The sequence below is a fragment of the Pelobates fuscus genome, chromosome 2 (genome assembly GCF_036172605.1).
Source record: "Pelobates fuscus isolate aPelFus1 chromosome 2, aPelFus1.pri, whole genome shotgun sequence".
In the NCBI taxonomy this organism is placed as follows: domain Eukaryota; kingdom Metazoa; phylum Chordata; class Amphibia; order Anura; family Pelobatidae; genus Pelobates; species Pelobates fuscus.
The window spans coordinates 193,522,323-193,548,280 of NC_086318.1; the positions used below are offsets into that span (position 1 = coordinate 193,522,323).

A 25,958-nucleotide genomic window follows, 5' to 3' on the forward strand; every position below is an offset into this window, starting at 1 on the left:
TATTGCTGTTTGAATAGTTCTTCAAAAATCAATTTCCACTCTCATGACCAAGTATTGTGTATGGGCCAGAATTCATACCCCATTACCACATTAAAGGACCACTAAAGTCGCCCAGGCCACATCAGCTAAATGATGTGGTCTGAGTGCAGTGGTTCTGCAATTTTAACCATTCAAGTTAAAACATTGCTTTTTTTCAGACATGCCAATGTTTACCTTAAAGAGTTAAACACATTTCCAGTGGCTGTAACACTGACAGCCACAGGAGATCCTTCTTCTGCAATGACCAAACGACTGTCAGGAAGACAGCCACTAGAGGTGTACTTAACCCTACAATGTAAACAATGCAGTTTCTACTAAAATGCAATATTTTACATTGTATGTTTAAAATGACACAACCACTGCACCCAAACCACTTCACTGAGATGAAGTGATCTGGTGGCGTTAGTGGTACTTTATACATCTATCAATCTATCTATATATATTATATTTATATAAACAATCAATATATTATATATAGATGAAAATGTATCCATACTTACCGTAATTTTCCTTTCCTGGTCATAGGCCATGGCAGCACAACAATGGGTAGCTCCTCCCTATCCCTAATTAGACAGGAACAAAATTAAATCAGGGGTATAAATACCCCCTCCCACCAATGAACCCTTAGTCTTGTTAACAGCAAAATCCCAGGCCGGGATCTAAGTGCTGCCATGGCCTATGACCAGGAAAGGAAAATTACGGTAAATATGGATACATTTTCATCTTTCCTGGCCATATCCATGGCAGCACAACAATGGGTAATACCCAAGCAATAACCCAGGGAGGGAATAAAGAAAAACCACAGACTCAAACATTTGTTTAAATGCTGGTGTATTAGAAAACATACGTGCAATAGAAATCAATCAAGTAGAGTTGACTGCGGATAAGACTGATTTGCCAAAAGAGTCTGAGTGGCTGGCTTTAACGTCAATCTGGTAATGCTTTATAAACGTGTTCTGAGAAGACCAAGTGGCTGCTTTGCAAATCAGTGCAGGTGACAAATTAGCTGCTGCAGCCCAAGATGAGGAAAGGGACCTCGTGGAGTGGGCCTTGAGCCCATCAGGAATTTTCATCTTTGAAGCATGGTAAGCCTGAATGATGGCGGCAACAATCCATATACTGATGGCCATCTTAGAAGCCTGAAGCCCACTTCTGGGACCGTTGGGGATGACGAATAGCCTTTGAGAGATCCGCCAGGCTGAAGATCTTGGTAGATAGACAGACAGACATCGAACAAGATCTAATGGAGAAGGCAGAGGTTCAGCCTCCTCAGCAGAAGACTCCGAATGAAGAGCCGGAGTACTATTTCGTCGTTAACGTGAAAAGCTGACACCACTTTAGGACGAAATGGGAACAGTCCGTATAATAACTCTGTCCTTATGAAAAACTGTAAAGGGCTCTTTAGTTGATAAGGCATGGAGTTCAGACACTCGTCTACCAGAGGCTAAGGCCACCAATAGAACTGTCTTAATGGTGAGTAACTGAGGAGAGATGGATTCAAGAGGCTCAAATGGAGAATTGCTCAGAGCTTTTAACACCAAGGGAAGATCCCATGGTGGGGCAAAGGGCTTGATAGGAGGCTTGATTTTAAAAATTGCAGCCATAAATCTGATCACGTCTGTGTTCAAGACCCATCTTTGATCCGTAAGGGCCGAAAGAGCTGAAATATGTACCTTCAGGGTATTGTAGCTTAAACCCTTATCAAGACCGGATTGTAGAAATTCAAGAATCTCCTTGGTGGAGATAGACTGAATATTCCTGTGGTTGGATGCAGCCCAGGAAGAAAAAACATCCCAGATTCTGTAGTAAGTGGAAGATGTAGAGCGTTTCCTTGCTTGTAGTAGAGTATCAATGACAGCATGAGAAAATCCCTTGCAGATCAATCTTTCCCTTTCAATTTCCATGCCATCAGCTTGAGGGAGGCAGGGTCTGGGTGGAAGACAGGACCCTGATGTAGAAGGGAAGGAATATTCGGAAGCTGGCAGGGGCCTGCACTGCAAAGGCTCAACAACAAAGGAAACCATGGCCTGCAAGGCCAAAAGGGGGCTATGAGGATGATGGATACCTTCTCCTGCCTCAATCGTCTCAAAAGAGGAAAGATGAGGGGTGTAGGAGGGAATGCGTAACCTGATGCTTGGGGATCGAAGTTCTTTGAAAAGAAGCGCTTCACCTTCCTGTTCTTGTTTGTTGCCATTAGGTGGACTTGTGGCACGCCCCATACTTGAGAGATGTCTTCGAACACCTTGTTTGACAGACTCCATTCCCCTGGATCTAATTCCACTTTGCTCAGGTAATCTGCTATGGAATTCTGGACTCCCGGAAGATGAATCGCTGATAGGCCCGCTAGATGCTTCTGGGAGAAGGACATATGTTGTAGGTGAGCACCCCATCCCCACTGGCTTACGTCTGTGGTAATAACTGTCCATGTGACGTTCCCCAATGGAAACCCTCGGAACAGGGATTTCTTCTGTAACCACCAAATCAGAGATTGATGGACGTGAGGGGGAATCTTGATAGGCTGAAGTGGATTTCTCGTTCTGAGAAATTCTTCTGGAAAACTCTCATCCTCCATTGGGCCCATCTTGTCAGTCCGATGGTGGAGGACATCGTTCCTAACAGGCTCATGCATCTTTCTGCTGAGGTCACATTGGATGCCAACATGTCTTTGACCTTGTTCATCAACTTCGTACCTCTTTCTGGAGACAGTCGCACTGTGCCTGACAGTGTATTGAATATGGCCCCCAAATATTTCATCTCCTGAGCCGGCTGTAATTGGCTCTTCTTCTCGTTTATCTTCCAACCATGATGGCGTAGGAAACGTAGACAAACCTGCCCATGGGTCTGAAGGGTATTTGAGTCTTCTGCCAGGATGAGGATGTAGTCTAAGTAATGGTAAATGGCTATGCCCATTTTCCTGAGCTCCGCAATTAAAACAACCAAGACCTTGGAGAATGTTCTTGGAGCCGTGCTGAGACCGAACGGCAGGGCTCGGAATTGAAAATGCCCTTGTTCCACCGCGAACCGAAGGAATTTCTGATGTTCTGGAGCAATGGAAGGGGGAAACCTGACAGCCCTTAGTAATTTAATACATAAAAAAAATGCATTTAAACTTACTGTGCCTGTCAGGTAGAGGTGAGAAGAATTTTCTGATTATGATGTTCTTCTGCCACTTCCTGCTACCGCTTGGTTACTGCAGGGAATGTTCCTTATTGGCAATTTTTTCCTCGCTACCCCTAGGGTCACTGCAAGTGGCTCCCGGTCACTAAAGGAGCATCTCCAGGGGGTTATCCTTTGCGCAGGGCCACGTACTGGAGACTTCCCAAGGAAGAGAGGCTGAAACTCCCTTGAGGCCGAAGGTAAAGACCCTCAGGTAAGCCAAAAGAAAAAAGTAAGTTCACAGTCTATAATGACTGGAGTCCTATAGGGATAGGACAGGAAAAAAAGACTAAGGGTTCATTGGTGGGAGGGGGTATTTATACCCCTGATTTAATTCTGATTCCTGTCTAATTAGGGATAGGGAGGAGCTACCCATTGTTGTGCTGCCATGGATATGGCCAGGAAATATATATATATATATATATATATATATAAATGGCAAGAACATTTAGCAAAATATTAGAAATTAGATTTAAGTTTATTTCTTACAAAAAGTAAATGTTAAATAAGATGATATTTTTATTTTGATAGGCTAATTATTGCTGTGCCTGAAGAATGTGACCACATCCTTATTTTAATCGGATTGCATACTTCAAGACTGTAATCTAGAAAATACAGATAGTGGTTGATGGTCTTCATTTTACTCCATAAAGTAGGAGTTTACTCGATTACACCAATGGGTTATTGAAATCTTAGAACCAATTACATTTTGAAGTTATACTGTCCACATGAAAGGCTTTGGAGTCAGAACTCAAACGTTCTTAGACAGAAATGACTATGGGCAGAGCAGAAGACAACATTTTCACTAAGCAAATGCTGGCATGTCTCTAGACCATGGCTTGTTCACACAGCATTTTTCCAAATTCAGTAAGTAATTATATAATAAATCTATGAGACAGCCTGACAGTAAATGTATCTAAATTGACTATTCCCAAGATGAACAAGCATTTAAATGTTTCAGTTTCAAATCTGTAATTTAAAAGATCGCAAATGTGACCAACATTAAACTTTACAACATAGCTATATGTGTGCTTTATTTTATTCTTCCAACATAATAACACTGAAATCAAATATTTCTAAAAACTAAAATCCAACAAACTCAAAGTGCGTGGGGGTGCCTTTGAATGTAAATGTGTATTGTATTCCAAAACATTTTAGTTACAAGGTAAGACATTAAGATGTTGGCAGAAACATAACTAATGTAAGGCCATTAATGAGATATGTCAGTTTCTAATCTGTTTGCCTTGTTGAGTTGTCAAGTTAATTGCCTCGATTTAATGTTTTCCAAATGATTCAATAGAAAATGTCCCGGATGATTTACCTAGAAAAGTTCTTATTAAAGTCTATAAGACGTTTTGTAGGTAAATCACTTGGTAAGTTTTTCTAACAGTATCGAAGCATTTGGAAAGCTTATTAAATCAAGACCTATGTTAGCATAGCATGTTCGCTATTTTCTGTACAAATTGTAAATAGGGTGGGTTTAGGCAACAACAAACAAAGGTACTATGAGTGTGAACACAATGAGCTTACTTCCATGTTTGTTGTTAGAACACGCAGCAGGTAAGTTACTGTTAAATGTTCTCTTCTTTTTATTTATCTTTCCTTTATGTCGTGTTACCTGTGACCTGGGTAAGTAACATGTCTTAATGCCATTAAGCAATACTTCACATGTCATTAGTTTGACATAACTGAATTCTTATTGCTATATTGACAAACTCTTTCAATAAAAATTGCGTTGAGAAAAATAAAAGTAACAGTTAGATGAAAACTCCAAGCTCGCGGCCAATGAGCCGGCTCTGTGCTGCACTATTGAATAAAGTTAGATCTGCTGCGTTTTTCCTTTAAGAATAAATATAGTGGTGATTTCCTTAAATCTTGTAGTAATATGTGCTGCTATCCTCCAATCCTCTCCCAGAATATAATGTATACAATGTTTAAAAACGTGAGTTAGAGTACCTTATAAGAACATAGACAATGTATGTAATAATAAACTATCTTAGTTATTATGTTAGTTGTATTTAACCAGTTAGTTTCCAATTTTAGATATCAAATCTTAATTAACACACTGTGCTGCACTGCCAGGCTCAGGGGAGCTAAGTGCAGCAGTTTATGACACTCCCAAAGGCTGTGACTTGTGATTGTGAATGGTTTGACAACTTAGTTTGAAATCTTGTACTCGGAAAGTGCCAGGGCACTCCTTGCAACATAACAACGGGGTGCTGTAGTCAGTGGTGGAACTAACAGACAAAGGACCCTGGTGTGAGAATTATGTTGGGCTCCTTTCACAAGGCCATTAAGCAGTGTTTGTGTGTTTGAATGTAAACATGTTTTTTTATGGAGTATATGTGAGTGTGACAGAGCTCCCTGTACCCCGACTGGGTACCTCCGCCAAGTCCGCTTCCAAGCCACTTGCAGGGATGCTGGAGCGCTTTGGCCCCAGTCTGCAGCTCTCCTTCCAGGCAGGTATCATCCTCTCTGCCTATTCCACTGCAGCCCTTGTTCCAGGCAGGTATAGTCCCCTCTGTCTATTCCGCTGCAGCTCTGCTTACAGTGATTATAGTTATTGCCTTTACAAAGGCAATTGCAGCTCTAGGGCCTAGCTCTCTTGATTTATCCCAGGGCTAGAGGGATCCTGCAACCAGCAAACAGGTCCGAATACTCTGTTACTAGGGTCCTTAAAAATCCATAGAGGACACAAGTTTCAAAAGTCTTAGAACTAGCCCATAGACTCATTACATGTAGATTGCTGTGGCAACTTAAATAAAATACAAATAACCAAATCATAGCAGACAACATACAGCAACTTATTATAACACAATGACATATTTATAAGGGGGTGGGGAAGATATAAATTAACACAAAATATCTCTCCTGCCTGCAGAATTAGCAATATGCAAATCTACCCAAATATGCAACCTAGCAAGCCTTGCTATTCAGGTAGTGCATATAGCTGTTGCTGCAACCAAAAGATGGCGCTATACAGGCTCCATAGGAATTTGATGGCTCTATATAAATAACATAATAATAATAATAATAATAATACTATAATACACAGAAACACACACTGACACACATGCAGATATACAGACATACATAGAGATAAACAGACACGCAGAAACACACACAGACATTGATACAGATACACCCTCCAGTTTCTTTTTTTTTTTTTTTATCTTTATTTTTGGTCTGCTGAAGAGTACACATTATCCTGCCCTGCCACAACAACAAAAGCAGGGATATTAGATAACACAATTATAGAGATGGTACACAGAGAAGAGCAGAAGCGGCTCTAGACTTTATGAGGCCTTAGGCGAAACTCAAACATGAGGCCCCACCAGGGGCGTTTTAGCCGCAAGGCAAACAAGGCATTTGCCTTGGGCGGCATTTTCCAGGGGGCGGCAAAAAACGCCGCCCCCAAATGCCCAGGGCAAGTGCCTTGTTAGCCTTGCGGCTAACTGGGCTGCCGGTCGGGCTGATGGGCTGGTCGGGCGGCTGGCGAGGGAGCTCTTCCTCTGAGCTCTCTGCTCAGCTCCCTCGCGCGCCGCAGAGTGAGGCTGGGAGCCGGAATATGACGTCATCTTCCGGCTCCCAGACTCACTCTGCGGCGCGCGAGGGAGCTGAGCAGAGAGCTCAGAGGAAGAGCTCCCTCGCCAGCCGCCCGCCCAGCAACCAGCCCAGCAGCCCCACTAGACCCCAGGGAGATAGAGAAACCCCCCCCCAGCATTCCCAAAGGTAAGGAGGCTGGGGGGTAGGTTAAATTAATTATATATATATATAATATATATATATATATATATATAAAATATATATATTATATATATTTATTATATATATTATTATATTATATATTAATTATATATATTATATATATTAAATATATATAATATAATAATATATAATATATATAATATAATATATCATATAATATAATAATATAATATATATATAAAATAAATATATATAATATATATAATAAATATTATATTATATATTATTATATTATATATAATATAATAATATATAATATAATATAATAATATATATAATATAATAATATATATAATAAATATATATAATATATATAATTATTATATTATATATATTATATATTATAATATTATATATTATATTATAATTATATATTATTATATCTTATATATTATATTATAATTATTATATTATATATATTATATATTATATATATATATTATATATATTATATTATAATTATATATTATTATATATTATTATATATTATATTATATTATATATTATTATATATTATATTATATTATATATTATATATTATAATATATTATATATTATATTATATATTATAATATATTATATATTATAATATATTATTATATTATAATATATTATTATATTATATATTATATTATATTATTATATTATATATTATTATATTATATATATTGTATTATATATTATATTATATATATTATATTACATTATATTATATATTTTATTATATATTATATTATAATATATTATATATCAGAGAGTGTGTGTGTCTGACAGTGAGTGTGTGTGTGTGTCTGTTAGTGAGGTGTGTGTCTGCTAGTGAGTGTGTGTGTCTGCTAGTGAGTGTGTGTGTGTGTGTGTGTCTGTTAGCTAGTGTATGCGTATCTGTCAGTGAATTTGTGTGTGTGTGTGTATTTAGAAGGCGGGACGGGGGGGGAAGGGTTGGGTGGGGGTGTCGCCGGGGGGGGGGGGAGTTGGGAGAGGGGCGCCTGAGTTTTGTCCTGCCTAGGGCAGCACAAAACCAGGATACACCACTGGGCCCCACTAACAAACAAGTGAAAAACATAGAGTTGCAATACATGCACACTGTCACATATACACATTGATGCACAGTTTACCTGATGAATGTCTTTGGTGACTATGACAAGGTGAGTAAAGGGGTACCAGTGGCAGGGAGAGCGTGACAGGGCGAAGGGTTGTCTGCAGCTCTGGTCACTGCGGAGCTGTAGACCAGTGTATGCAGTGGCTGGCCGGGTCACTGACATAGGAGCCGACACAGCCTGCCCTCAGGTGGTTTAGGCGGCCGCGAGGCCCCAGCCAGCGCGAGGCCTTAGGCAGCTGCCTAAACCACCTAATTAGAGAGCCGCCGTCTGGAGAAGAGTTATGTATAATTATGATGGAACAGCACAATTTTATATTATAAAGAATGAGAGAGCATTCTAATAGAGACTACGTAACATTATGGTAGTTAATCAAGAGTAGGCTTAGTAGCTGGGCTAGGATATTGTATGACTAAAACCACAAAGTTGTACAAAGTAGTTAGGATAGAGTATCAGAAGAAGGTAGCCCCAGGACTATACTCTTTGAATTGCAGCAGCAAAGCACATGTCATAACAAGACATCGGCTAACCAATAAGTAGTCATCATATAAAATAAAAGAACTATGTTAGCAGGCATGGCGGTATCCTCGTATAAGGTTGACCCTGGCATGGAAGTCTGGCGTCAGCCTATTCCCATATTTGGGGGTGCGTGAAGGCTGTCTGGGAGCTTTTCAAGGCAGGAGCTGAGCAAGAAATCCCTCCAGTAAAAAAAAGAGAAAGTTACCTGCGCTCTGGCCTAAATCCCTATGCACATTTACAAAATGGAGGCTCTTTAGTTTCATTCCAATGGCCATTTGAATATAAGCTCACCTGCCACGTCAAGGCAAGCCTCAAAAGGTGAGTCCTATACTAGCCATTAGATGTGCTGATATCAGCCAAAAATCTCCAATAAGACAGGAAGGGGTATTTTATAAACTCTTTCATATTTGCTGGTATCAGACAAAAGTAAATGTCTCTAATGAGACATGAAGCGGTGTTTTATAAACCCCTACATACTTATTAACCCTAAATAGGGCTACAACACATACAAATCACCTTGCTGGTATCAGCTAAAAGGCAAATTTGTGGCTTGCCTTGACATGGCAGGTGAGCTTATATTCAAATGGCAATAAAATGAAACTAAAGAGCCTCCATTTTGTTTAAATGTACATAGGGATTTGGGCCAGAGCGCAGGTAACTTTCTCTTTGTTTTTACTATGTATTTTGAGCTGTTAGCAGGGCCGGATTAAGAGCACAGTGGGCCTGGTGCTGACAATTATGATGGGCCTAATTACGGAATCTTATCGACCAAAAACACTAAAACAGTCATACCTCCCAAGCGTCATGTATCTGATGAAGATGGTGCTGGAGGGAAACTCATATGATGCAGCTATAAGAAAACACATACTCTATGCTGATCTCTCTCTAATTTATGCTTTCATCTTTCAAGTAAATCCATAACCCCTAACAGCAGTGTCCAGTGAAGCAGGAAGTCAATGGGCGGGGTAAAAGGGTGTGCCACTGGCGCGAATCACGTGACAAGACCTGCCAAAAGGGGTGAACATGCCCAAAAAGGGGGCATGTTTGTTCAAAGAATTGGAAGGTCAGCCTGGCATGAATGCATGTCAGGCTGCCTGCCAATCCTGAAGGCTGTCCAACTAAGGGCATACTATGCAGGCAGCACCTTGAGCTTGACATAAATGCGTCTAATGATGCGCTCACTCCATGCTTTCTAAGGACTGTCCCCTAGCACTCGCTGGTCTTACTAGCAGGCAAAAGTTCCTGGTATATAGTCTGAGACAGAGAAAAGGTGTATGTAGTGAGTGTAGAAGAAAGGGGACATGCCACAGTGTTAGAGAGACCAACGTCTGCATTACCTAAACTAATTTTATTGTCAGCCAGTCCACACAAATTTTGTTCCCATACATCCCTCTTAAGCTTCCAAATTTAAAGAGACACTATAGTCACCAGAACAACTGCAGCTTATTGTATTTGTTCTGGTAAGTAGAATCATTACATTCAGGCTTTTTGCAGTAAACACTGTCTTTTCAGAGAAAATAACTCCACTGGCCGCTCCTTAGATGGCTGCTAGAGGTGCTTCCTGGGGCAGTACTACCTAGTGTGCTGCACTGCCATTCAGTGTCTCCACCCTCTGCATGCAGACACTGAACTTTCCTCATAGAGATGCATTGATTCAATTTATCTTTATGAGGAGATGCTAATTGGCCAGGGCTAATTTGGACTTGTGCTGGCTCTGCCCCTGATCTGGCTAGTTTACAGTCTCAGCCAATCCTATGGGGAAGTATTGTAATTTGCTCAGACCACCACTTGTGAGCCAGCAGCTGCAGACTTGAAAACAAGTCATATTTTACTATATTTAAGGAGGTTTACCATAATAGGGTCAGAAATACATGATTGTGTTCCTGACCCTATAGTGCTCCTTTAAGCAAGAGTATGTGAAGAGTAGTTAAGGTTGCCACCTTTCTTGGAAAAAAATACCAGCCTTAATCATTTGTATAATTAATTAGTTATGCGTGACATCACATGATGTAAATCACAAGGAGTGACATCAGAGAAAATTCTGTAAAATCACCAACAAACTACTCACAGTTTGATTCTGCTGTATAGATGGATTGCTCCCAGTCAGGGGTGTATCCTGGTTTTGTGCTGCCCTAGGCAGGACAAAACTCAGGCGCCCCCCTCACCCCCCCCCCCCCCCCCGCCACCCCCACCCAACCCTTCCCCCGCCTTCTAAATACACACACACTGACAGATACGCATCCATTAGCTAACTGTTAGCTAATGGATGCGTATCTGTCAGTGTGTGTGTGTGAGTGTATGAGTGTGTCTGTGTGTGAGTGTGTCTGTTAGTGAGTGTGTCTGTTAGTGAGTGTGTGAGTGTGTCTGTTAGCTGCTAACAGACACACTCACACACTCACTAACAGACACACTCACACACACTGACATACACACACTAACAGACACACACAGTCAGACACACACACACTCTAACAGACACACTCTCACACACACACACTCTAACAGACAAACAGACACACTCACACTCACTAACAGACACACACTAACAGACACACTCACACACACTAACAGACACACTCACACACACTAACAGACACACACAGTCAGACACACTCACACACACTCTCACACTCACTAACAGACACACACACACACACTAACAGACACACTCACACACACTAACAGACACACTCACACACACTAACAGACACACACAGTCAGACACACTCACACACACTAACAGACACACTCACTCACATTAACTCATTTTTTTTTTTTTTAATTTACCCCCCCAGCCTCCTTACCTTTGGGAATGCTGGGGGGGTTCTCCCTCTCCCTGGGGTCTAGTGGGGCTGCCGGTCGGGCTGCTGGGCTGGTTGCTGGGCGGGCGGCTGGCGAGGGAGCACTTCCTCTGAGCTGTCTGCTCAGCTCCCTCGCGCGCCGCAGAGTGAGGCTGGGAGGCGGAGCCGGAATATGACGTCATATTCCGGCTCCCAGCCTCACTCTGCGGCGCGCGAGGGAGCTGAGCAGACAGCTCAGAGGAAGTGCTCCCTCGCCAGCCGCCCGCCCAGCAACCAGCCCAGCAGCCACCAGCCCAGGATGTCTGTTAGCCGCAAGGCTAACAAGGCATTTGCCCTGGGCGTTTGGGGGCGGCTTTTTTTGCCGCCCCCTGGAAAATGCCGCCCAAGGCAAATGCCTTGTTTGCCTCGCGGCAAATACACCCCTGCTCCCAGTGTCTCCCTGTCTCCCAGTGTCTCAGTCTCGCAAGTCACCCAGTGTCTCAGTGTCCCTATGTATCACAGTTTCAGTGTCCCCATGTCGCCCAGTCCCCTAGTCTCCCAGTGTCTGTGTCCCCATTTCTCCCAGTGTCCCAATGTCTCAGTGTGTCCCCATGTCACTAGGATACTGGGGACACTGAGAGACATGGGGACACAGAGACCCGGGGACACAGAGAGACCCGGGGACACTGGGAGCCATGGGAACACTGGGAGACATGGGGACACAGATATTTAGGGAAACTGGGAGAAATGGGGACACTGAGACACTAGGGACACAGACACTGAGAGACATGGGGACACTGAAACATTTGGGGACACTAAGACATGGGAACACAGACAGTGGGAGACTCGGGGACACTGGCTGGGAGACAGACACTTGGGAACACTGGGAGACATGGGGACAGTTGTGGACATAAACAGACACTGGGACATATAGGGACACTGGGAGACATGGGGACACCAGGCACACTGAGACACTAGGAACACAGACACTGGGAGACATGGGGACACTGAAACATTTGGGGACACTAAGATACTAGGGACACAGACACTGGGAGACTAGGGGACACTGGCTGGGAGACAGACACTTGGGGAGACATGGGGACAGTTGTGGACATAGACATGGGGGCACTGGAACATATAGGGACACTAGGCACACTGAGAGACGTGGGACACAGACACTGGGAGACTTGGGGACACTGAGACACTAGGGACACTGGCTGGAGGACATGGGAACATAGTGTCTCCGTGTCCCAATGTCTCCCAATGTCCATTTCTCACAGCGTCCCCATGTGTTTCAGCATCCCGATGTGTCCCAGTGTCCCCTAGTGTCTCAGTGTCCCCATGTTTTCCAGTGTCCTCAAGTGTCTCAGTGTCCCAGGTCTCCCAGTGTCTGTATCCCCATGTATCCCCTAGTGTCTCAGTGTCCCCTAGTGTCTCAGTGTCCCCATGTTTTCCAGTGTTCCCAGGTCTCCCAGTGTCTTTGTCCTAGTGTCTCAGTGTCCCCTAGTGTCTGTGTCCCCTAGTGTCTAGGTGTCCCAATATGTCCCCTAATGTCTCAGTGTCCCCTAGTGTATCAGTGTCCCCATGTGTCCCTGCTGCCTTTCCCCCCATCCCTCACTTACCTGAGCTGTAGAGCTGCTGTCTGGACTGTCTGGACCATTGATCAGTGAGTAGTAGAGAGAGGCAGGGATATGCTGTAACTTCCTATCCCTGCCTCTTTCCAAACACAGTGACCCCTACTGTCCGGTGCTGGTATTGCAGAGTAATATCCATTTATTCTGAGAAAATTACCTGCATTTGTATTGCCGGTTTTACTGCAATACTTGCACGGCCCGGCAGCCTCAAATATTGCCTGTGCCAGTAAAAAAAAAACAGTGAGGTGGCAAACCTAAGAGTAGTGTGTAAAAAAAAAAAAAAAAAGCTGCAGCTCCATCAGCCCCTATGTTAATCCGGCCCTGGCTGTTAGATACTAAACCACTGCTGCTGTAAGCGCGGTGCTTTATTTTGTGTTTGTATATGAAATCTCTCCAGCCCCAGGCTATGTAGAAGGTCGGCATCGCAAAGCCACAGTCTCTGGTACTCTGGCATGAGGCAAAGTATTTCCCAATCAAGGGACGGAAGAAGCTCCTGGTGGTACGTCTCTACCAGCGGCAGTGGTTCTTTAGCCTCCATGGTAGATGCAGGGGAAATATATCCCACGTGGCCTTCAGCCTAGGTGGACCTAATTTAACAGATCCATGTGCTTGATGAGGGGTAGCGACCAGAGGGATCTGCTCACCTCCTGTCGCTCCCAGCTATTCTCTTCCTCACGGTTCAGACACGGTTTTACTGGAACATGGGCCTCCAGTTTTGCCCAAAGAGCATGTTGACGTTGTGGAGTAGTCGCTCAAATGCTTCATGGAGGGTCATAGTAGTTTGTGTCGAGCCAGGCACGTGAAAAGTAGGAGTGGCCGCCATTTTAAGAGTAACTGCAGCAACTGGAGCTCATGTCTGGACAGCTGCTTGTAGCTGACAAAGGTATGTGGAATAAGTCAGGGGTAGACCAGGATGACCCGCACCGGTCCAGAATGGTTATACTCCACCGGGTGAAGGGCTGGGAGAGCAAACGTCTCTCCTCCACCCACGCTTGTGTAGGCCACAAGCCTGGCGTTCCCCCAACGCGGCCCGGTTTAATAGTCGTTTTGCAGTCCCGGACAGTGGAGCTCAATCAATGCACTTCTGATCTGTTTGGCAGACAGGCTCTGCCCCCACCCCTAAGTTTCTTATCTTTTAGGTGTAGGAGGGTGTCTTCTGCTGGCTGAGGCTGTTGGGAAGTAGAATCTGGTTCTCGCCAACTTCTCTCCCGCCTGTGCGGCTCGGTGTTAGCTGGGAGGAAGTGACAGGCTCTCACTTCCTCTTAGCACTGGCTGCAGATGGAATGGGCCAGGTTGCTCTTTTAAAGTGCCGGAGCACACAATTAGGCCCCTGAAGATACCTGCCCATCAGGTGTCCCTAAATGCATGGGCCACCCTTTACTTGTGATGGCACTTGTAGTGTTCCTTAAAGCACTATTAATACCAATACCATCAGCCACTATAAAATATAACTTTCAATCTTTAATTTCTGCATTAACTGTTTGGCGAATAGGATATATTTATTAAAGAGGATTAGAATATGAATAACAATACAAAACATATCAATTAATCAACAGGTCACAATCAAACAATCTATCTGGGCAATCTGTGTACTACCTCCCACATAAGTATCTTTGAGCGTTGCGTAATTTGAGGTTACAGGGACACTATAGTCACCTGAACAACTTCAGCTTAATGAGGTTGGTCAGGTGAGAACTATAGCTCCCTGCAGCCTTTCTCATGTAAACACTGTATTTTCTGAGAAAATACAGTGTTTACATTGAAAGCTAGGAACACCTCCAGTTGCAGTCACTCACAGTGAACCAGAGGGACGTCTGAGTTTGCCTCCATCCACTCAGATCTGCTGTGCACGAGCATCCTGTGATTCAGTATCTCCTCCCTCTGCATGCAGACACTGAACTTTCCTCATAGAGATTCATTGATTCAGTTCATATCTATGAGGAGATGCTGATTGGCCAGGGCTGTGTTTGAATCATGCTGGCTCTGCCCCTGGTCTGCTTCCTTGTCAGTCTCAGCCAATCCCATAGGATTGGGAAGCATTGTGATTGGATCAGGCTACAACTTCTGATGATGTCAGCAGACTGTTTTTTGTTAGGCAAACAGCATGCAGAGTTACAGCTTCTGGCTTGATTTTTACTATATTTATGGAGGCATGAGGGGCCCAGGGGGGCTAGATGGTGGTGTTAACACTATAGGGTCAGGGATACATGTAGTCGCACTGGTGACTATTGTAACGGAATGCAGTGTAACAGCATACGATATCCGTTGGTACATCTAGGAAATCCACAGTCAGAGTAGAAAGCAAGGCAATGTTCCCAATCCTCCCAATAACCGGACGAAACACAGTTTGGGAGTCAACTAACTCGGTTTATTCACAGGCAGCATATTTATACAGTTCCCCATGCAAGGGGTTTCCAGACAGTAATTCCAGGGGATTTCTCCCAACATGCACTGTGACTTTCCCAACAGGCCTTGCTGCACGAGACAGATACTCCCACTAAAATGGACGCTTAAGTGGATTATCTCCTCGTGCAGCAAAACCGACAATTGACATTAAAATACACAATTCACACAATATTCGGTACTTTATAATAATTGAACGTTCGGTAGATAGCTGGGGTCGGAGCGCACACTTTGGGAGAATACCGCTCCGATCCCAGCTGAATTGACCGAACGCCGCACATAATACAGTAAAACATTAAAGAGGGTTTAAAAGTACCGAATAAGTACGGGACATATAATGTACCGAACGCGGGACTCCCGAACGCCCTGAAAGTCCAGCGGTGTTCGAATCATTGAGTAGCCGTTTTCCATTCCAGGCTCTCGACGACCGAACACCGCTGCAGAGACAAGGGATCCAAGATGGCCGACCGCCGCATGGTCGGTAGTCGAACGACGGCCACCTAGGAGAGCCCTTAATTACCGATTGCAACAATGTTGCAATCGGTTAATTGGTGCCACACGACCTGTGAATGTGTGGTCTACCTGGGGAGTCCACATTCGTACGGCGAACGGCCAGGATAGCCGTGATTCGTCGTATGAATGCTTTGTATGCTGGCAGCATACGGCTGCCAGCATGCGAACGGCCATAGAGCAATACACATACATTTAACGTTATACATTATATTTTCAGCCTACGGACAACCGGTACTGTATGTAGTTCAGAAGTGGCTAGTTTTGCCACAACTATAGTGTCCCTTTAACTAAGGATTTACTTGGTCTATCAAAGCTTGGGGTATATTTACTGAGCCATTTGAGACAACTTTATGCAACAATCCCTCTTTCCTCTTAGGTCAGCTGACTGTATCTATATGTAATTGTAATTGGAAAGTCTCATCTTTGCAAGCACAAATTCATTATTTTATATTGTTTATATAAGTTGTGAAAACTCCCTAATTAACGTTTTTCTTTCTCTATGGCATGTGGTCATGAAGTCCAAACAACGTAACAAAGATGCCATTTACCTAGAACTGCTATTATGGGTTACTAGCTGAATTAGAAAAGACAATATTGGTTATGTTTAAATGTATCTAGGGATCTGTTATGGCAGTACGTCAATGTCTTATGTTTGCCAGCAAACATTCATAAATTCAGCTATAAATTATTAATCATCCCTGTTTGCAGACATGTAATAAGTACATTATAACCTTCTCCAACTGTGTAGTCACATACTTTCACTGTGAACCTCAGACATAAACACATGCAGCTGAAGTGCGTTGCATGTTTGTTTATATTTAAAGGTATGCTAAAAACCAGTAACAGCCGCGTACAAGCAGGATATATGGATGGCTCTAGGCAACCCAATTGCTTTTATTTTGGTAGCATTAGCTTCCCAGAATGCTACTAACAAATCACATTTAAGGTCAAATAAACCATTGAGATATTTTTTTACCCGACTTAAGTCTTCACTCTGTGTCTGAGCCATGACCTTCATTAACATGAAGAATGAGTTCTGTTCATTTAAAACATTTTTAATTTTTCTCATACTCTGTTGGCCTTTGTACTTGAAAAATGTTACTACATTAATTTACTGCACTCTGACAACTGTGAGCTCTTCAAAAAGTCTAAATTACAAAACAGTAAATCTGCCTTCCATGAGCTGCCAGATACTGTCTGCATGAAGGGAATCACAACCATAGAGACATTAGCCCTCACACTATGACAATCCTCTTGAAAAGTTAAAATTTGTTTTGCATCTTTGAATTGGCTTCCTGAACAGCACACAACATGTAGGATGTGTGCAGGATCTACAAAGGAGGCATCTCTCAGATCATCGACCATGAATTGTGAGGGAATGGCATATTATGGAGCAAGGGCATTTATTAGCTTCTATAAGATAAATAAGTCCCCCTACAGCAATCAGCTGAGCAAACAGGCTGTGATCTTGCTATTTTGAATTGCCACTGTCATGAAATCTAACAAAATGTTCAAGAGCAAAAATAGGTGTTTCTGTTTTAAATGGGTTGGTGCTTGACACTATTTGTACAGCACAAATCACAAAAAAATAAAATGGAATTTTCTTTCCTGCAAACAGATACCAAAAACCACACAAACAAGAAACTTGTTACAACTGTAGTTGTTAAGTGCAATAGAAAGCTAACCTAGTCCAAACCTTGAATTAATAGAATAAATGACCCAAGCAAGGAAAGAGGAACTTTTCTTATCTTTTGTTACTAAACACCACATTCCCCAAAATAAGGATTTATTTCTTCCAAACAATTAACAATCAATCAATACTGTAGCCCCATATAGCCAAAGCGCAGCTTAGCGAAAAAGGGCCTTGACAGGGGTTAGGAGGCGGGCTTAGGAGGAAGCAGCCAGGACTGGTGGGTTGTGGGAATAAGGGATTTGGCTATTTAAATAGGTAGCCATTTTGCAATGTACACTTTTAATTTCCTACCTGGTGGAGTTTGTGTGCACCTTGGTGCTCTCTGACTTGCTGGGTAGGGTTTTTTCTTTTGTCTCCTTCTGCAGGGCCATGGACGTCGTGGAGAGGCTCCTGGAGGGGATCCAGACGGCGGCGCGGCAACAAGGAGCGGAGTGGGTGCAGGCCCAGCTGGGCCCGATCCTGGCAGCGGCGGCCAGTCAGGATGGCGGAGGCGGGTGACCGGCACGGGACAGGAGGCCCCCGAGACGCTTGAGTCCGAGCGCGGTGCCCGAGGTTGGCGGCACTGGCGGGCCGGAGGCGGTAGGGGAAGGCCGCGGCAGGCTCGGAGGCCGCCTGGTCGAGGCTCCGCCTCCCAGCGCACGGCCGGGGCCTTGGCGGGGTACCTCTCGATGGGTGGCTGCCCGGGACATCTGCGGCGCACCACCCGAGTGGGATGGGGTGGCGCCCGGAGCGGGATCCGTGATGGTGGCAGGACGGCCCTGTGTGGAGCCAGGCGGGATGGGGTCGCGGCCCAGGAGGGCGCCCCCATCGCTGGAGGCAATGGACTGTGGAGCCTGGGCTGGAACGGCTTGGAGCAGCCCCCAGGCACTGCAGGCAAGTGCAGGGGGCCCTTCTGGGGGCCCTCTTGGCGAGTCGGTCAGGGTGGGAGCGCGGCCGAGGTCTAGGGAGCGGGTAGTGAGGGGGGATAGCGGGCGAGTTTCCCCTGGAGCGCGGGTGTCGGGTGGGGGGGTTCCAGGAAGGGCGCCAGATACCTCCTAGGAGTTGAGGGGGGCAGTGAAGGGACAAGTTTCTGTGGTGAGGGGTCCGGGATCACCGGGTGGTTCCCAGGGGGCGGTGGGGGGGCCCTCAGGTCTGGCAGGCGTGGGGGTGTTGTCGGGTGGTAGGGGTAAGGGCAAGGCCCACGTCCCGGCCAGCCAGCGGTAGATCCTGGTAGGAAAGTGGTGCAGCAGCCTGGGGCTCGGGGGGGTTTTGGGGGCCGCTTGCCTGGGCAGGGTGGGGGGGTGGGGGTAGGCCAGGACAGTCCTACGGCCGAGTATGGGGGGCAGGCCTGGTAGTAGGTCAGGTTCGGAGTCTAGCAGCGTTAGCCTCTCGCCGGTTAGGGTCACGAGGTCACGTGGGGTTCATAGGAGGTCCCGGCGCCGCCGGTCTACGTCTGCCAGTTCGGCAGGGGCGAGGTCAGGGTCCCCCAGGCTGAGGCGATGGGGGCGGGCATCTAGGGGGGAAGGTAGGAGCCGTAATCTGCGGGGCTTTCCAGGCCCCTGGGGCACAGCAGCGGGGTGGCACGCGACAGGAGGCCAGGACGGGAGGGTGGATGGGGGACAGTACACCCTGCCCAGGACTTCTTCTCCTCGTTTCAGGTCTCCGAGCCGCTCCTCGTCAGCATTCTCAAGAGTCCAGTGAATCGCTACATTACGGCGCATTAGTGCAAACACTGCAATCACTCCTCCACTCGCTGGGAGCGGGGGGTGGTACAAAGGGTAGTGTAGGACAGGTGTGGGCACAAGGGGCGGTGGAAGCGGGGTCCGGTAGCGGGGACGGGGAGCGAGCGGGCAGAGTTGACTGGGGGAGTGCCGGACGTGGCGAAGCAGCATGCGTACGTGTCGTTCGCGGGCCCGCTGTGGGTGTACCTCAAACAGGTGGTGAAAGAAAAAATTTGGAAAGGAGAATTCTGTGAGATCTTTTCCCTTCTTCCTTTAGAGGACTTTATTGACCTCAAGGAAGAATATAAGAAAGACGAGAAAAAGGAGGAGGAAGAGAAGCGGCGGTGGTATCGTAAGATACCGAAGTCCTTTGGTAACTGGTTAAGGGCATTCTGCGTCCTGGCCAGCGTGATCGGGGAGAAATCGCCGAGTTCCTGCTCATCCCTGTTTTGCTACTTGGACGGAATATGGGAGGCGTACCGCACCTATGGCGGACTGGCCTGGGGGCAGTATGATGAGCAGTTCCGGCAGCGATTAGCGGCCAATCCGGGTATGAGGTGGGACCAAATGGACCTGCCTCTCTGGATGAAGCTGATGATGGCGCAGAAGGCGCAGCCCTTTCAGCACGCGGCTGGCGCTAAGGGTCAGTCCGCCTCGTTAATTGGTTCAGGTTGGAGTAGGTTGAAAATTGTTATATATATATATATATATATATATATATATATATATATATATATATATATATATATATATATATATGTGTTAGTTATGTTGGGGTCATTGCCCTTTATTAAAAAGAAGGATACGGATGTGAGGGGCGGAAGGTGGGGGCAATGACCCATGTTTATATGTTAATTTATATGTTCATTTATTGCTATCATTATTATGATTATTATTATTAAGCATTATTATTGTTATATTATTATATTTGTTTAATAAAGCTGTGGACAATTTTACCCATATACCCTAGTGTCAGCGTGTTATTGGGACAGGTATGTGGGGTTTTTTTGTCCAAGGTTCTGACTGCCCATATGGCGACTATACACCGGTCAAGCCTCTTCTCCATCCTTTCCTCCTTTTTCTGGTGCAAAGAACGGCACTCAGAATCAAGAATCGAACATGTTCAGACTTATGCAAGTCGATTCTGGCATGAATTGTAATTATTTTGGCCCTACACCGATCGGCCCAAATTGAGCCAAATTTCCATCAACTACAAAACGATTCTCGAAGTCTAATATATATCAAGACAGAACTAATGGAACCCTGTTGCTATGTGCTTGTTATAATCACTTGTGCAACTGATGGTATGTCTTGGCATATTGGTCCAAATGTAGTATTAACCCCAGAATCAGGGGTGTATCCTGGTTTTGTGCTGCCCTAGGCAGGACAAAACTCAGGCGCCCCCCTCACCCCCCCCCCCCCCGCCACCCCACCCAACCCTTCCCCCGCCTTCTAAATACACACACACTGACAGATACGCATCCATTAGCTAACTGTTAGCTAATGGATGCGTATCTGTCAGTGTGTGTGTGTGTGAGTGTATGAGTGTGTCTGTGTGTGAGTGTGTCTGTTAGTGAGTGTGTCTGTTAGTGAGTGTGTGAGTGTGTCTGTTAGCTGCTAACAGACACACTCACACACTCACTAACAGACACACTCACACACACTGACATACACACACTAACAGACACACACAGTCAGACACACACACACTCTAACAGACACACTCTCACACACACACACTCTAACAGACAAACAGACACACTCACACTCACTAACAGACACACACTAACAGACACACTCACACACACTAACAGACACACTCACACACACTAACAGACACACACAGTCAGACACACTCACACACACTCTCACACTCACTAACAGACACACACACACACACACTAACAGACACACTCACACACACTAACAGACACACACAGTCAGACACACTCACACACACTAACAGACACACTCACTCACATTAACTCATTTTTTTTTTTTTATTTACCCCCCCAGCCTCCTTACCTTTGGGAATGCTGGGGGGGTTCTCCCTCTCCCTGGGGTCTAGTGGGGCTGCCGGTCGGGCTGCTGGGCTGGTTGCTGGGCGGGCGGCTGGCGAGGGAGCACTTCCTCTGAGCTGTCTGCTCAGCTCCCTCGCGCGCCGCAGAGTGAGGCTGGGAGGCGGAGCCGGAATATGACGTCATATTCCGGCTCCCAGCCTCACTCTGCGGCGCGCGAGGGAGCTGAGCAGACAGCTCAGAGGAAGTGCTCCCTCGCCAGCCGCCCGCCCAGCAACCAGCCCAGCAGCCACCAGCCCAGGATGTCTGTTAGCCGCAAGGCTAACAAGGCATTTGCCCTGGGCGTTTGGGGGCGGCTTTTTTTGCCGCCCCCTGGAAAATGCCGCCCAAGGCAAATGCCTTGTTTGCCTCGCGGCAAATACACCCCTGCCCAGAATTATTTCAAGTTTGCCTTAAAATATTTGAGAAGACACATGAAGAAAACTATGTATTGAGTATCTAACAAGTCTTACTCATCATAACCCTGACTGTAATTTATTTTCAGGACAAGTGATAATTGTGTCATAGACTTTCTCTAGAGTTCCAGCTTTAGAGTGGAAAGCTTTAGGCAATAGGCAGTGTATAATATATTTCCTATGGCAAATCTGTGTACCACATGTTAGGTACAAATTATGAACAACCAATTGTGTGCCCGTGCATTAATCACGGTATAATTTATACTGGAATTTTGCTTTAAAACTTTGTACCTACGCCACGTTAATTATCATCAGCTTCCCACATGCCAAAGACTGTCTTCACCTTCTGGAATAACTGGCACGTTCTGCAATTCAACTGAGCAACCTGGAGATTTGGCAGCATATTCAGTTGGGCTTCGCACATGGTTTTGACAGGTCGTTGTTTTAGCCAAGAGACACAATATAAAATATAGTCAGTATAAATGTCACCCTGTTAAAATATGTTTAAATATTAGAAGAGTGTGTAAGTTCACGTTAACCTAATTCATAAAGGCCAGGAGAATAAACAGGTGAGGCTTCATGAATTAAATGTACTTATTTGGAAGCCCCCGGAGACTTTTCCTGTTAGCCCTAGCTCTAACACATTGGACAGCATCACTTGAAGTTTCCAAAAGTTTACCTTTATAAATGTAGTACACCAATATTTCCATTAAAGTCCGCACGCAGTAGTAGCTCCAAAATAATGATGCAGGTAGTAGGTAATGAAAAAGTGCACAATTTATTAAAAATTTGATATAGGATAAAATAGCAAAATTGGCAGCAACTAGTAGCCCACCTAATAAGATGTCACCCCCAATATGTGCACTAAAAGCCAGTGTCCAACTGATATGCACATTCAAATAGATGGAAATGAAATATCCTGCATCCAAAAGAAAAATAAGGGGGAAGCAGGGAAAGGCAAATGGCAGCTGTAGATAGCGAAATCTACTAGGAGGGGGAACATTTCCCTTTTTAGTCCACTGGGATCTTTGGAGTACACCACGAACCAGACATAAAAGCCTGGGGACAGTCTACATTCATATTATTCTCTGAGAAACTTAACATGCTACTTATTATGCATTACTGAGCTTTAATACATAATTAAATCATAATTATAGATAAATGATTAATAATAATTATTTAATAATGCTCCATAAAAAAAATAACATGTTTAAATTGTTAATGTAATAATAATAATTGAACATGTGCTGAATTTATTTTGTTTATTTAATTATTCTAATTTTTTTATACAAAATCTTCATGGTTTACGCAGAGAAAGTTGCAGCACATGGATTTTTAAAAACACTTTTATTTTTATGCTTTTATTACAGCCCATGATAAAGTCCATGTATAGGGACATCAAATTGGTGAATATAAGCCAGCAGGCAGCACCCAAAAAGATTAACGTGTCTCAAATTTTACAAAGTGTTTACTAGTAAGCAGACATTATTACACGGTATGAAAAGCCTGACTATAAAGGTGCACAAAAGGTTGTTGGAGGGTTGATGTTGAAGAGCGAGGAACTGCTTGCTAGGCCTAGAAGAGCATTTCAAAGTAAATGAAAGAGAATAGAGTCATTTATCCATTTTCTATTCAGTCATTAAAAGACCACTATAGGCACCCAGACCACTTCAGCTCAATGAAGTGGTCTGGGTGCCAGATCCATCTAGGGTTAACCCTGCAGCTGTAAATGTAGCAGTTTCAGAGAAGCTGCTATGTTTACACTAGGGTTAATCCAGCCTCTAGTGGCTGTCTCATTGACAGTTGCTAAAGGCGCTTCTGCGCTTCTCACTGTGAAAATCACAGTGAGAAGACGCTGACGTCCATAGAAAAGCATTAAGTAATGCTTTCCTATGGACTGACTGAATGTGCGCGCATTCAGTGCTGACGTCAAAAGAGGGAGGAGAGTTCTCCAGCGCAGAGGGAGCCCGGCACTGGGGAAAGGTAAGTGTTTAACCCCTTCCTCCCCCTAGAGCCCGGCGGGAGGGGGATCCTGAGGGTGGGGGGGACCTAAAGACCCAATAGTGCCAGGAAAACAAGTTTGTCTTCCTGGTACTATAGTGGTCCTTTAAGACTGGACAACAGACATGAGATATGGCCAGAACAAGACACGACATGCTTTGCAGGCTTCACATAAGCATGATTCTTTATTGTTGGATATCATGCTTATGAATAAGGGCTAGTGAAGTCTGAAAAAACTGTTAGGTGTCTTCTGCTGGGTATTGTTCCCTCTGTTGCCTTGTTTAGATGATTGATTCATTGCATCTATTTCATTCTCCAGGGAGTGCCTGTATTCTTTGGTATGTTCTTCAACCTGATGGGTACTGTAGTCATTGCTGCCGCCCAGGAGTGATGGGAGTGAGCGCAGGACTTATCTTTTTGTATTATGTTCTTCAACCTGACAAGCTATGTCTGTCCCATAGTCAAAAAAGCTCTGAAGGCAGAACTCACATCAAAGATTGATGAAGAAGAACAGATATAGGTCCGTGCAAATTTTAATCCAGAATAAATAGTAGCTTGCGAAAGATAAGAGTGGAGAAGTCAGATAAGCCAATAAATTATAATTAGTTATCAAGTTATCTGGACACAGGTTCAACTAATAACAGGTAAGAAACAAGGAAATGAAAAGATGAATACAGGGTTATTCACTAAACCCCTAAATGCAGCAAAGTGAATTCTGAATGGCATAGCAAGGCAAAAATAGTTGATTTAAAAATTCCCACACTCAGTTATAGTCACAGCTTGGCAAGCATCTATTTTCCTGAAAAGTGGCTGAAAAAACTTACATTCTGACACTCTTCACTCATTTCTCATTGGAGTATAATGTAACAATCCATTAAAAAAAAAATATATTCTTGGTTACACTGTTTTTATTTACTACACAGTTTGTGTGATTTAACTACAGTAATCCAAAATAATCTCATAAAAGGCAAAAAAAAAGCTAAAGTAACATTTTTAAGCAACGTAATTCCCTAGCTGGTGCATTCAAAGATGACCACATTATTAAAATAAAGCAGAATTAATAGATATTATTGACATATTGGTGTTGCTTAAGTATATTTGGTTGGTTATTCTTGGATGTAAGTGTATGAGGTTTGCAGAAAACAGTTTCTACTTCCAGCAAGCTCATCGATGCTCAGCTTTCTGGCAACATGTAGATGGTTGATCACAACAACTGGAGTAGACAGCATAAAGCTGGGCTTAATAACTATATCCTGATCTGCATGTATTATTTTTAACCCCAGCTGATCTCTTTCCACTTGAATCTCTTCCATTTTATGCACAGACAGAGACATTCTAACAATATCCTAACGGGACCTTGTACTCGAATTATATACACTGATCAGCCAAAACATTTAAACCATCTGCTTAATATTGTGTAGGTCCCCCTTGTGTTGCTAAAACAGCTTTGATGCATGTCCTATGGTATCTGGCACCAAGAGTCCTGCAAGTTGCATAAGACTGGCTCTGCCGGCCTGTCTTCTTCCCATAGTGCATCGGCTGCCATCTCTTCCCCAAGTAAGTGACGCACATGCACCCAGCCATCTACCTGATCTAAAAGGAAAACATGATTCATCAGACCAGGCAACTTTCTTCCATAGCTCCACAGTCCAGTTCTGACGTTCATTTTCTTTTATTGAAATTGGAATTCAAATTGAAGTTAAAGGCAATAGATTGGCACTGGACTGTTCTGCATTTACATGTGTGAAGAAATTGCAAGCGCTTTTTATACAAGGAGATTTTGTAACAATGTATTGTATCTTGGAAAGTGTCCAATAATGGAGAAGTAAAGATGCAGATGAACGTTATTTATGAGACAAAGATGCATCAATATGTCGTTGGAATTAGCCCATGTGACTTTACGGCGAAACGCATCACGGAATAGCTGACGTCAGTGGGAGGAACCACGAGCAAGCACGGAGGTGCTTGGCAGACTGAGGCTTTTTCAACACTGAGGACAGGCTGTGTTATCTGATGTTTCTTGCACAGTCTGTGAGTTTGTTTGTGCACAAAATCTCATATGCTTTAAAATAAATTTGTGGTGTGACAATATTTGCTATTTTGATTGAATTGCTCTCTCCCTCTTTTCTGCATATGGTGGAGTTTTTCCCAGATAGAAGATTACCTTCTCCCTTAGAGCTTG

The 25,958-nt window shown here is 44.2% G+C and overlaps 1 protein-coding gene across 1 annotated transcript in view; it reads right to left on the reverse strand.

The window, feature by feature from the left end:
- The window catches only part of ME1 (malic enzyme 1), a 460,205-nt gene that overhangs the window by 66,091 nt on the left and 368,156 nt on the right, over nucleotides 1–25,958 (reverse strand). The gene's annotated exons all lie outside the window — the stretch shown is intronic.